The sequence below is a fragment of the Gorilla gorilla genome, chromosome 13 (assembly GCF_029281585.2).
Source record: "Gorilla gorilla gorilla isolate KB3781 chromosome 13, NHGRI_mGorGor1-v2.1_pri, whole genome shotgun sequence".
NCBI lineage: Eukaryota > Metazoa > Chordata > Mammalia > Primates > Hominidae > Gorilla > Gorilla gorilla.
In genome coordinates, this window is record NC_073237.2 from 127,792,486 (window position 1) to 127,806,609 (window position 14,124).

Below are 14,124 nucleotides of genomic sequence, written 5' to 3' on the forward strand. Positions count from 1 at the left end.
CGGACACAGCAGTAACCAAAGTAGAAAAATTTGATACATTAAATTTTTGTAGAAAAATTTGATACATTAAATTTGATACATTAAACTGCATTAAAGTTTGTATCTTTTGCTTTTTACATTGCTCCAAGAAAATGCAATCAATACTAATTTGTAATTTCCTGGAAATGGTAGATAATCCATCCTGTTTGTTCCTCCAGAAGTCTCTATCCTGCTTTTACCAGGACTGTTGCCCCTCTGGCCCATGGTGCGGCTACCATCTTGGGCTTTTTTTTTTTTTGGAGATGGAGTCTCTGCTGTGTCGCCCAGACTGGAGTGTAGTGGCCTGATCTTGGCTCACTGCAACCTCTACCTCCCGGGTTCAAGCGATCTTCTGCCTCAGCCTCCCAAGTAGCTGGGACTACAGGTGCCTGCCACCATGCCCAACTAATTTTTGTATTTTTAGTAGAGATGGGGTTTCACCATATTGGCCAGGCTGGTCTTGAACTATTGACCTCAAGTGATCCACCCGCCTTGGCCTCCCAAAGTGCTGGGATTACAAGCGTGAGCCACCGTGCCTGGCTGCTATCTCGGGCTTCTGTTGGTCGTCATTCTGGGACTTGTTTTTGTCCCTCCACACGTGGTCCTTATTTCCTGGCTCCTATTTGTATTGGTTGGATAATTTGGACATAATGACAGCAACTGTCTTTTTTGTTTGTTTTTTTGAGTCGGAGTTTCACTCTGTTGCCCACGCTGGAGTACAGTGGCACAATCTCGGTTCACTGTAACCTCTGCCTCCCAGGTTTAAGCGATTCTCCTGTTTTCAGCCTCCTGAGTAGCTGGGACTACAGGTGTGCGCCATCACGCCCAGCTAATTTTTGTATTTTTAGTAGAGACGGGGGTTTTACCATGTTGGGCAGGCTGGTCTTGAACTCCGGACCTCAGGTGATCCACCTGCCTTGGCCTCCCAAAGTGGTGGGATTTTCACGCCTGGCCAACAGCAACTATCTTAATAAGAACGTTCATTGACTCAAGTAATTGCAAGTCCAGAAGTAGACAGGTTTGGGATTATTTGGGTGCACCCATTCTGAACCAGTCATTAGAACCGGAGCTGGGCTTCTCTTAGGCCAGGCCCCCCCTCCCCTGGGGCTGGGGCTGGGTCAGCCTCCCTAAGGCTCCATCAGGAAGGAGGAAGGGAGAATTAACTGCTGGGTAGGCAGACAGGAGTGGTCCCACTAATATTGCCAGTCCCTCGGTTTGCTCTCTTGTAAAAATCCTATTTTGAGTCCTTATGTAGGTCTGAAAAAGTCTTTTTCTGTCCCTACACTTGACTTGGTCAGCTGAGTATTGGATTCTAGATTGAAAGTCATTTCCTAGAGAGGATGGTGATGCTGGTAAGAAGTCTCCGTCATTGTTGCTCCTGAGAACTCATTGCCATTCTGATTGTTCCTCCCTGGGAACTTTTTTGCAAGAGGGATGACTTTTAGAAGCTTTTAGATTCTCAAACTGTATCCCTAACATGCTGAAATTTCACATTGTACTTTGTGTTCTTTTTATATCCATTGTTCTGAGCACTTCGTGGGCCTTTGAAGTCTCGGCTACTTGGCTACTTCAACTCTGGGAATTATTTTTGGCATTTTTTACTTGATAATTTCTTCCTCTCCTTCCCCCCACCCCACCCCCATGTTTCTGGAACTCCTAGTTAAATCTGGACTCCTGGGTTAATCCTTTGATTTTGGGGATAGGATGTGACTAGCATTATCCCATCGCTCATTTTCTGAGATTTGCTTGGCTTGCTCTTCCACCTCTTCTTTTTTTTTTTTTTTTTTTTTTTTTTAAGACAGTGTCTTGCTCTGTTGCCCAGGCTGGAGTGCAGTGGCGCCATCTCGGCTCACTGCAACTTCTGCCTCCCAGGTTCAAGTGACTCTTCTGCCTCAGCCTCCTAAGTAGCTGGGATTACAGGCGCATGCCACCACGCCTGACTAATTTTTGTATCTTTAGTAGGGATGGGGTTTCACTATATTGGCCAGGCTGGTCTCGAACCCCTGACCTCGTGATCTGCCGCCTCGGCCTCCCAAAGTGTTGGGATTAACAGGTGTGAGCCACTGCGCCTGGCCTCTTCTACCTCTTCTAATTGGATTATTTTACTTTAGAATAGTTTAGCTGTACAGAAAAGTTGGAGTTCCCATATAGCCTACTCCCAGTTTGCCCCCATTAAACACATCTTACGTTAGTACAGTATATTTGTCACAACTAATGAACCAGTATTGATACATTATTATTGACTAAAGTTTATGCTTTATTCAGATGTTCTTAGCTTGTACCCAGTGTCTTTTTTTTTTCTGTTCCAGGATGCCACATTAAATTTAATCATGTCCCCATAGTTTCCACTAGGTTGTGACAATTAAGTTTTTGATGACCATGACAGTTTTGAGGCATACCGATCAGATATTTGGTAGAATGTTCCTCGATTTGGGATTTCTCGGATGCTTTCTTCATGATTATCCTGAGGTTATGGGGTTTGGGCTATCACATGCTTAATTCTAACTAGGGTGATTCTTGTTTTCTAGTTATTTTTTAAGGGGGAAAAAAGTTTATTTCATGGGTGTGGTATCTTCTCTTGATTTTCTGAGGATATTAATTTTATAATACATATTTTTAATCTTTGATCTCTGGCACTGTCTGTTTCCTCTGTTATTTTGTCTATTTATTTGGTGTCTGTCTTTTAGTTGGTCATCTCTCAGATACCTGTGGTCTCGGGCACACAGCTGATTGGAAACTGCATGGACTCTTCAGAGTGGGTGCCTGGATGGGAGGCTGGCCTTTTCATTTCTTGAATCCCATGTTGGTGTATATAGGTTTTCTTTCTCTGGGGCTGGTTTTTCAAGAGAAGACTCCCTTGTCTTTGCCTGAGGAGTGGAGGGTGGTGTGGTGTTTGTCTGCTGCCCTCCTGTGAGGAGCAGCAGAAGTGGGGGGCCTGAAGCTTCTGAGGTTTGCCATTCAGGTTCTCTCTTCACTTTTTTGGGGGGTCTCCTTTCCCCACCCCTTCCCCCTCTGACCCTGGTGTTCTCAAGTCTAGACTTCTCTTGTTTAATGTATCCAGTGGGGGAGGGAAGGGGCCGTAGGTGTCTAGCTGTTGCACTTGCAGCCTTCAGCCAGTCCCCCCACATCTGAGTTCCCACCTTCCCCTTTCATGCAAGGTGCCTGCCACCTCCTACGACCTCCTGAGCCTTCTGATATCCTGGGTGAAGGGAGGTTTTCCCCTCTGCAGTCCTCATGTTGTGGCATCTTTCAGTCTGTGAAATCTGTTCATACTTTTGCCCCCTCCTTGCCAAAACTGTCCCTGTTGTTTGGGTTCTTCGCTGTTTTCATTTTCGGGGGTTGGAAGGATGAGCTGTACAAGCCCTCAGTCTTTCTGCCATGTTTAACCAGAAGCCCCCTGTATTCTAAATAGTGTGTCTGTGAGTTGGATGGAATTGAATTAAGGGCCATCTGTGGGATGTGTGTGCGTGGAGATGCGTGCACAGCCCTCTTTATGTACACGGGTGTGGGAGTATTTTTGTCCGAGCACCACTCGACTGCCTTTTCCCCATGATCGAGCGTGACTGTCTTTTTGTGTCAGAACCTCAAGAGCTGCCATTTGCTGTGGTTGCTACAGAGCATGGTGAGGCCCAGAGGTAAGGCTGGTTTTGATGTCTGGTCATTGGCACAACCTTCTTACACATATGGAGGGTGAACTTCTCTGTCCTTCTCTCCAGACGCCTTGAGAAAGGGAGTCCAAAGCCCCGGAGGCAGAGAGTTCAGCCAGCTGCAGGGGGTGATGGCGTCACCACCACTATCTGCTGAACTCCTCTGTGCCAAGGAGCATTGCATCAGGGTGCTGGTGGCACACCTGGGGATCATCATCTCTTCCTTCTAAAGCAGCTGTCTGTCTCCACTTTGTCACTGAGAAAACAGTAAGTGAAGGAGGTGACATTTGGCCCCTGTCCCCCTCTTCCTTCTGGAAACTTGTGTGTAGAGAGAGAGCTACTGCCTGCAAAGGGGGTTCATCCTCCATAGGGAGTGTTTGCCCCAGAGAGTGTTTACCTAGAGGTTAGGTGGGAGTTTAGATTCAGCGTTGGTTATTATTTGGGGGATGATAGAACCAATCTTGGTTTTTTTCCGTGAGTCTCCGTGAGGACATAGGGTTTAGGAAGGTGGGGAGGAATGCTTTCTCCTGGGCTGAAGGAAGTCACTTGCTGCCAGAGACAGGCCAGCCTGATTTGTCCTCTTCTTTTGTGCCCAGATTCCAGCTTGCTCCAGGTGACGTCATTCCTACAGGGGAAAGGCTTTGGATGTAAACAATGGTACTGCCGGGCAAGCCAGGGACAGCTGCAGCTGGCTGGGACGTGGCCTTCCTCCTCCGTGTGTGTGTGCTCAGCTCAGCCTTTCTGCCATCCTGAGTTTTCTTTAAAATTATCTTCATAGTTTTAAAAAACAAATAGCAAATCTGTTTGGAATTAATACACAGTGTTTTATGACCCTTACTGCTGAATTCTTTTGAAATGGGAAGTCAAAACACAGTAGAACACGGGCGAGGCAGATGATTAGTATTGCAGCGTGACAGCACCCGGAATTTAAGTGGCTCATGCAGGTGAAGAGAGATCCAGGGATCTAATCTGGGAGCTGGTTTAGGGATGATACTTTTGTGTAATTTTTTTTAAGATTTACAGTTTTTCTGTATCAAGCGTATGTTTCTTTTGTTACTAAAAAATGTGATGGAGAAATAAATGAGCAGTACTGGGATTATCCACTTCCATAAGGCCATCTATTGTAACATCAGAGGGTGACTGCAGTGAATAGCTACGTTTATTGCCCCAAAGTGGGAAGCCTTGAAACTGGGGCAGTTTAGTGTGGTTTAAATTAGTCACAGTAGAGTGTTTATCTCGAGAGGGTTTTCTGAGAATCACCCTGCATCTCTGTCTTCCTGAGAATTAAAGGGGTCCACCAGCAGATCCTAAACACCTGGGAGTTTGTCCTCATGGTGTTTGAAGGTCTGCTGTCTGTACCAGCACCCTTAAACTGTGACACACCAACGTGGGGACGGGTCCCCAGTGCACAGGAGGAGGTAGAAGCACAGGTGCCTGGTCTACCCAGCACCACCCAGAGCAGCCCTGCTGGGGAACGGAGGCTTCCCTGGCTGCATAGGAGTCTGGAGACATGAGCACTGTCGAAAGCTGATAATTGGGGTGGGCTAGAGAGAGAACAAGAGCAGAACCACAGTGAGGTGACAGCCGCCATTGGTCGAGTGCCTGCTGAGGACAAGTGCTGGGTCAAGTGCGGGGTCTTTATTCTCTCGTTTATTCCTTACAGCAGACCTGGGAGGTGGGAGATTAACATGGTATGTTCATCTTAATCCACGAGGAAATAGACTTCAAGTCACAGTGTGGAGTCAAGGCGAGATGCAAACCCAGTGTTTCAGATTTGAGACTGCTGGGGGTGGTGTGGGGAGAAGGCTGGGTGGCGGCGTGGGGCCAGCGTGTTGGGCCGGGGGGGGTCTGGACCTGACCCTGGTGCGGTGGGGGGTGATGTGGAAGGTGTGTGAGCAGGTGCTCCCTGTGGTCTGTGTTGCTGTGTGAGCCGTGGCTCTGGTGGAGGGGGACCCAGCTGACCACGTGGTTCCGGCAAGGGTCTTGCAACTAAGTGCCGGAGAACCCCCCAGTTCTCCACTGGGGGTGGGGAGTGCTTCTTGTGTCCTCACCATACGCCTCAATGCTTCTTTGTTTTTCCTTTCCTCTTATTTTAAATTTGTTGCTTCCTATATATGCTGTCTCCTTGGGGTGCGTGGTCTTCTGGGGATGGCTCATGTCTCCCATAAGGAACACTGGGTTACCAGGAACCCCACTTTCCCCACTCTGTGGTTTCCTCAAACCTTATTTTCAGGCTGTTTGTTCTTGGAGAGTTTGTGCAGTGTTCTGCAGGGACCTCACCCATTTGGGCTTCTACAGGTAGAATGCCTGGATTGTGCTACAGCTGAGCCCAGCCTTCAGCTTTCCAGATGAGCCAGTGCCTGGCTCTTAGGGAACAGAAATGTGGGCGCTTTAAGGCTCTTTGAAAGTCACCTCTGCTTTTCTTTTTTCTTTTTCTTTCTTTCTTTCTTTTTCTTTTTTTTTTTTTTGAGATGGAGTCTCCCTCTGTCGCCCAGGCTGGAGTGCAGTGCATGATCTTGGCTCACTGCAACCTCCGCCTCTTGGGTTCAAGTGAGTCCTGTCTCAGCCTCCTGAGTAGCTGGGATTATAGGCATGCACTACCACGCCCAGCTAATTTTTGTATTTTCAGTAGAGTCAGGGTGTCGCCATGTTGGCCAGGCTGGTTCCGAACTCCTGACCTCAGGTGATCCGCCACCTCAGCCTCCCAAAGTGCTAGGATTACAGGTGTGAACCACCACACCTGGCCTACCCTTGCTTTTCTGACAGTGCCACGTAGGGAGCCTCTGCAAGCTGGAGGCGTGGTGGGGGTTGGGTTAGGCTGTCATTGAGTGAGGCAGCAGAAGTGTCCCCTCAAACCCACCTGGTTCCCCCACCCTGGTATGCACACAAGTTCATCATCATCTTGCAATGTATTCATGTCCATACTTTACCCTCTGAACCAGGAGGCAGCAAACTGCAATCCCGATTGCAGCCCACCTCCTGTTTTTGTAAATATGGCTATTCTCCTTTATGTATTGTCTGGGGCTACTTCCATGCTATGACGACAGCATCAGGCAGAGTTGAGCAATTGCAGCAGAGAGCTCTGTGTGGCCAGCAAAGCTGAGTACATTTACTGTCTGGCCCTTTACAGACAAACTTTGCAGATCTCTCCTGCTGCAGGAGTGCAGGGTGGAGTCTCCTGTCTCCATGTCCCCAGCACCAAGTGACACAGGGTCTGGCACACACATTGGTCAGTAAACATTTGAGTATTTGAAGTAGGTGAGGTCGCCTTACTTATGTTAAAGGTTTTTTTGCCAGACATTGATTGGTGTGTTGGGGAAAGATAGACTTCTTTAATCTTGTCCCTGGATTTCGTGGTGATGGTTCTTGACTGAGACTTAACAAGTAAACTGTCCAGTGGCCACGTCCTTTTCTGGCCCACATTGTTACTTCCTGAAGCATTTATCCAGCCTGCTATCAATTTCCATTCCTGTGGAATCATGATTTTTGGTATGTTTTGTCTAGCAGTGGGATCTTTCCGTTCGTTCTATAAAGAGACATTCCACCTTTCTCTCTCACTGCCCCCAGCTTCACGGCCAGGGCACGTTGCAGCACTCATTGTGTCCCCCTGAGGTCGGGCCTTGGGCCTTTGTCACTATTGTGAGTGGAGGAAAGAGCCATGAAATCTCTAGGTGCCCACATGTGAAGAGTGAAGTGACTGAATTTGCTTTGGGTGAGAATCTGGCTGTTGGTGGCATGGCGTAAATAAAATGCTTGTTTTTGAAGCTGTCCAGGATCATCATCTGTACAGTTGGCCAGAAAGCAGCTGTTGAGCCTGGGCTGACTTATATCAGAACCCATTGTGCCGCCTTTCATGTCTGCACCGGTACTCCCACTGGGAAAGCAGATTCCAGGTCGTGGGGCATTCAGTCTGCAGCCTGGTGGCGTCCAGTGCAGCCTGGGCTCCAAGCCTGGCCCTGCACTCAGCAGCCTTGTGACCTTGGGTGCATTACTTTTATTTTCTTTCTTTCTTTCTTTTTTTAATTTTTTTATTTTATTTTAAGATGGGTGTCTCACTCTGTTCCCAGGCTGGAGTGCAGTGGCACGATCTTGGCTCACTGCAACCTCTGCCTCCCGGGTTCAAGCGATTCTCCTGCCTCAGCCTCCCGAATAGCTGGGATTACAGGCGCGCGCCACCATGCCCAGCTAAATTTTGTATTTTTAGTAGAGACGGGGTTTCACCATGTTGGCCAGCATGGTCTCGATCTCTTGACCTTGCGATCCACCCACCTTGGCCTCCCAAAGCACTGGGATTACAGGCGTGAGTCACCCGCATCCAGCCGGGTGCGTTACTTTTCTATCCTGATTGACTGAACCTTAATGTCCTTCTCTGTCAAACAGGCAGTAGTATCTTCCAGAAAGTGCTGTTATGAAGGGGAGTAGAGCACATGAGGGCTTAGCAGGGTGCCTGGCCCTTGAAGTGCTGGTGGCCACTGATCTCCCCTGAATGCGGAGCCGTAGTGGTTCCTGGTGAATGACAGGTCATCCCAGTGCCCTGGTCAGGCATCTGACACTGGCTGGCACTCAAGTGTGGAGTGAAATTAATCCTGTTACCCGGAAATGGCTTTTGATAAATTAATTACAGGGCAGAGATGTTCCCTCTGGTGGACAGATAGCAGGAACCTGTTGGACAGGTGGGCACTGTCTGGAGAGGCGGGGCTTGGATGTGAAGTTGCCGTTGTTGGCGAATCTTTCTGGTTGTTTTTGTTCCAGCACAGCCTGGGAGCACTTCTTTAGATTATGTGCCAAAATATGCAACCTGGATTCTTTCTCAATGTTCTTTTCTCCATTCATTTGTTCCCAAATCTATCTTCATATGGGTTTTAGGCCCCTTTTTCATCTGCCTCATGGCAATATTTTCTTTTAGGCTGGCAAATTTCAGAATGCTCTAGCTCCCCGTGGCAGTGTCTCTGAGTGGCTTCTGTGGGAAAGGAGGGCTTACAGCAAGGGGGCACACAGGCTGGACTTCTTTCCAGCAGGCATCATTGGGTTGTGTCTGCTTCATATGTCATACTGAGGTTCCAAGTCAGATTCTGTTGGAGAGAAAACGAATTCTGTTGCCTGCAGAAGGGAGAGAAGGTGAGGTAAAGCCGTGGCCATAAGCCAGGTTTGACTTATGCTAACCTGCGAGGACTTGGTGCGTCTATGCCGGGTCTAGTCCCACAGACCTAGGGGTGAGTCAGAGCTGGATGGAAATGCCTCAGACCCGCTGGAGAGCTGTTCTCTTGCCTCAGCCGGCTTCCTGCTTCACACTTGGATGCTCATCGGTGCTTTCTCCCTGCCTCCGGATAGGCTAGCTTAGCTTGGGGTATGCATGTGTGTTGATGGATGGAAACTCGGCAGGTATTTGAAGCCTGGTAAAGCCCTGCTAACAGCGCCCTGGCCTGATGTTTGTGAAAAGCAGCTGGCAAGCAGCGGGGCCAGATGCTTGTGGGCGGGGCCAGCCTCGCACTCAGCCGGTCAGTGGAGATCCCTGCAACGGGAGGAAATCTGAATGATTCTGGTTTATTTTGGAGTTGTGTCCAGTGAAAGATCTCCTGACTGCCGTAAAGCAGGTGTGTATACACAAACTTTGTAAAGGACCAGGCAGTAACTGTTCTGGGCTTTGTGGGCCATAGATGGCCTCTTGCTTATTTCTCTTCAGGCTGCCGGCCCTTGCTCTGAGGGAACGTTGAGGCTGGAAGATTCTCCACCTGTGCAGTCTTCACTGTGGAGAGTGTAATTGTCCTCATAGGGGCTGCTTTCATTCACTGCAGCAGTGACTCGCCTGGTTCCTTGTTGGTATCCCAAGTTTATATAGGAAAATAGGATCCAATCCCAGGCTTGTAAGAGGTGGCTGATTCCACAGTAAGCCATTTCTTTCTTTCTGCTATGTTTTTTTTTTTTTAGACAGATTTTTCCCTCTGTCGCCCAGGCTGTAGTGCAGTGGCCCAATCTCCGTTCACTGCAACCTCCACCTCCCAGGCTCAAGCAGTTGTCCTGCCTCAGCCTCCCCAGTGGCTGGGATTACAGGCATGCATCACCACGCCCAGCTAATTTTTTTTTATATAGTTTTAGTAGAGACGGAGTTTTACCATGTTGCTCAGGCTGGTCTTGAACTCTTGGGTTCAAGTGATCCGCCCGCTTCAGCTCCCCAAAGTGCTGGGATTACAAGCGTGAGCCCTGGCGCCTGGGTAGTAAACCATTATTTCTGTGGCTGTCAGTTGTCAACATTGATGGGCTTGATTTTAGGGTCAGTGCTTGTCTAGGCCACTCCTGCAGTAGATGAGGAAACAGGTCTAGAGAGGCCAATAGCGTGCCCAACAAGTGCAAAACTTGGTTAAAAGGTTGGGGGCACTGGCTGGGTGTGGTGGCTCACGCTTGTAATCCCAGCACTTTAGGAGGCCAAGGTGGGCGGATCACTTGAGGTTAGGAGTTTGAGACAAGCCTGGCCAACATGGTGAAACCCCGTCTCTACTAAAATACGAAAATTAGCTGGGCGTGGTGGCGCACACCTGTAATCCCAGCTACTCGGGAGGCTGAGGCTGGAGAATCACTTGAACCTGGGAGGCGGAGGTTATAGTGAGCCAAGGTTGTGCCACTGCACTCCAGCCCGGGCGACAGTGTGAGCCTCTGTCTCAAAAAAAAAAAAAAAAAGAAAAGATGGAGGGCACTAAAGAAAACATTGTACAAGCAGGTTAAGTGCAGATGTTAGTCCAATGTGTTTCTTGTACTGGCTTTACCAAGGCTCTGTGATTGGAAGGGGTGGAAAACATTTCGCCTGGAACACAGAAGGTGCCCAGTTAGTATTTGTTGGGTGGTTGAATTTACTGGGAGGACATAGTTCAAGGAACAGTTGTAGACAGACTGACATCTCTTAAACACAATTCTAAATTTCTAGGAGAGTGTCTCGTGTTTGGGCAAGGTTTTTTTTTTTTTTTGAGATGGATTCTCACTCTGCTGCCCAGGCTGGAGTGCAATGGCACAATCTTGGCTCACTGCAGCCTCTGCCTCCTGGGTTCAAGTGATTCTGCTGCCTTCAAGTGATTCTCCTGCTTTAGCCTCCCGAGTAGCTGAGATTACAGGCGTGCACCACCATGCCTGGCTCCTTTTTGTATTTTTAGTATAGACGGGATTTCACCATGTTGGCCAGGCTGGTCTTGAACTCCTGACCTCAGGTGGTCCTCTCGCCTCGGCCTCCCAAAATGCTGGGATTACAGGCGTGAGCTACCACGCCTGACCTGAACAAGGTTTTTTTCCTTTTGTTTCCACTAGGGTATGGGGAAGTATGAATCAAACCTTCTCAGAGAAGTGTGGTGTGTGCCAGGTAGTTACACTGAGAGCTGTGTGTGTCCATTCTACCCTTTTCCCTCAGGCCTGGTCAGCACAGAGTCAGAGAAAGTAGAGGCCAGGGCAAACAGCTTTTAAGAGGACTTTTGTTGTTGTTGTTGTTGTTTTTTGAGATGGAGTCTCGCTCTGTCACCCAGGCTGGCGTGCAGTGGCGCGATCTCAGCTCACTGCAAGCTCCCCTCCTGGGTTCATGCCATTCTCCTGCCTCAGTCCCCCGAGTAGCTGAGACTGCAGGCGCCTGCCACCACGCCAGGCTAATTTTTTTTGTGTTATTAGTAGAGATGGGGTTTCACCGTGTTAGCCAGGATGATCTCAATCTCCTGACCTCGTGATCACCCGCCTCAGCCTCCCAAAATGCTGGGATTACAGGCGTGAGCCACCATGCCTGGCCCCTGAGGACTTTTTAAGTAATATTTATATAAACAAATGTATTTCTGGTCAGTTTTCAGAATTAAATGACATTTTAGCTGGGCGTGGTGGTTCACGCCTGTAATCCCAGCTACTTGGGAAGCTGAGGCAGGTGAATCGCTTGAACCTAGGAGGCAGAGGTTGCAGTGAGCCGAGATCATGCCACTGCACTCCACCCTAGGTGACAGAGTGAGACTCCGTCTCAACAAAAAGAAAAAAAGTCACATTTGATTTAAGAAATCATTCGATGTTGCCAGGCACGGTGGCTCATGCCTTTAATCCCAGCACTTTGGGAAGCTGAGGTGGGTGGATCACTTGAGGCCAGGAGTTTGAGACCAGCCTGGGCAACATGATGAAATATTGTCTCTACTGAAAATACAAAGATTAGCCGGGTTTGGTGGCACACACCTGTAAGCCAAGCTACTCAGGAGGCTGACACAGGAGAATTGCTTGAATCTGGGAGGTGGAGGTTGCAGTGAGCCAAGACGGTGCCACTGCACTCCAGCCTGAGCTACAGAAAGAAACTCTGTCTCAAAAAAAAAGAAGAAACGAAAATCATTCAATGTGAAATCTTGCCATGCCTTTCTTTTTCTTGAGACAGGATCTCGCTCTGCCCTCGAGGCTTGCAATCTAGCCCAGGGAACGATGCTCTTATTAATTATGACTTTTGGGGAGTGGGACAGCAACTCCCTGGACCTAGCCTCAGGGAGGGAGATTTAAAATGGCCCATGGACCCCAGGGCAAGGAAGCAGCCAGGTCATGGGCACCGCAGTCAGGATTGGGCATGTGGGACTGACTCCCATTCTGAGCATTGGTGCCCTTTGCTCCAGTGCAGGAGGTGAGCTCTGGGGAGGGCTGCTGGGGTCAAGCAGCTGCTGGCAGGTAACTTAGGGGCAGTGAGTGCTTGGAAGCACTTTTGCTGGTATGTTTCTTCATTGTGCCAGACTCTCGTACGCACTCTAGTACATTCAGCATCCTTGGGCTTGGCCACTGAATGTGGGCGGCAGTCCCATCATTGTGACATCAAAAATGCTCCTGCACATTTGCAAACACCCTGGTATTCCTTGGCCCATGGCAGCAGCTGAATAAACTGGGATTTGGGTGAGGGAAGGGAGTTAAGTAACCAACCAGCATGGCTGAAGCCATGTGGGGCGGAGAGGAGAATTTCCTTGAAGAAGGGCACAGTGTCGGCCCCTGGTTGTGTCCCCTGCTCATACAGATCGGACTTAGGACCGCTTATCCCTCGGCATCCATCTTCCTGCTGCGTTCTTCATGAGCATTTCTTGATACGAATTGCATGCGGATCTGTCCCTCAGTGATTGGCAGATCTTAGGTATCAGTCAATACCTGTTAAATGAATGAAAGGATGGTTTGCGCACTTGCACGTTTGACATGGCACCAGCTCAGTCAGCGTCTTTTGTCTCACTTGTTTTGGCCCCTGTTTGTAATCGATTTTCGCTCCCTATGTTTTATTTGGATCATAATATAGTTGTGTGTGTGTTTTTTTTTTTTTTTTTTGACGGAGTCTTGCTCTGTTGCCCAGGCTGGAGTGCAGTGGTGTGATCTCAGCTCACTGCAAGCTCTGCTTCCCGGGTTCACGCCATTCTCCTGCCTTAGCCTCACGAGTAGCTGGGACTACAGGCGCCCACCACCACGCCTGGCTAATTTTTTGTATTTTTAGTAGAGAAGGGGTTTCACCATGTTAGCCGGGATGGTCTCGATCTCTTGACCTAGTGATCTGCCTACCTCGGCCTCCCAGAGTGCTGGGATTACAGGAGTGAGCCACCGCACCTGGCCCATAATATAGAGTTTTATCTTTAAAATCATCCTTTGGGGTACAGATTGCCCCCCACCACATCGCATGTGTTCCTCCTGGCCTGCATGGTGTCAGAACAAGATGGTGAAATGGCAAACCTTGCTTCCGCAGCTACCACCAAGTGCCTTTTACCAGTCAGTGGTAAAATGGGGAATTACAGTTGTTGCCATTATGTCATTGAGGACATGTTAAACGTATGCCTTAATTATTGCTTTAGCTTTGTTTTCCAGTGAGAAGTGATGATCACTTATACAAGTGTTTTATTTTTTTGTTGTTTTTGTTCTTGTTGAGATGGAGTCTTGCTCTGTCACCCAGGCTGGAGTGCAATGGCACAATCTCAGCTCACTGCAACCTCTGCCTCCTGGGTTCAAGTGATTCTTCTGCCTCAGCCTCCTGAGTAGCTGGGATTACAGGTGTGCACCACCATGCCCAGCTAATTTTTGTATTTTTAGTAGAAACGGGGTTTCACCATGTTGGTCAGGCTGGTCTTGAACTCCTGACCTCGTGATCCACCCACCTCGGCCTCCCAAAGTGTTGGGATTATAGGCATGAGCCACCGTGCCCGGCCTACAAGTTTTGTTTTTTAAGAGATAGGATCTTGCTCTGTTGCTCGGGCTGGAGTACAGTGGCCTGATCATAGCTCACTGCAGCCTCAAGCTCCTGGGCTCAAGTGATCCTCCTGCCTCAGCCTCCTAAGTACCTGGGGCTACAGGTGCATGCCACCATGCCCTGCTAATTATTTTTATTTTTATTTATTCATTTTGAGATGTAGTCTCCCTCTGTCACCCAGGCTGCAGTGCAGTAGGGCAATCTCAGCTCACTGCAACTTCTGCCTCCCGGCTTCAAGCAATTCTCATGTCTCAGCCT

The 14,124-nt window shown here is 48.8% G+C and overlaps 1 protein-coding gene across 26 annotated transcripts in view; it reads left to right on the forward strand.

Moving 5' to 3' along the window:
* The window catches only part of PRRC2B (proline rich coiled-coil 2B), a 126,056-nt gene that overhangs the window by 40,792 nt on the left and 71,140 nt on the right, over positions 1-14,124 (forward strand). Inside the window, exons 1-2 of one of the 26 annotated variants that reach the window (XM_019033549.4) lie at positions 277-3,653; positions 3,735-3,932. The exons of 24 other annotated variants lie outside the window; for them this stretch is intronic. The gene's annotated coding sequence lies outside the window, so the exon portion shown is untranslated. Of the gene's footprint in view, positions 1-276; positions 3,654-3,734; positions 3,933-14,124 lie in introns of those variants that run through there. One more of the 26 variants, XM_055351362.2, reaches the window with a different exon arrangement.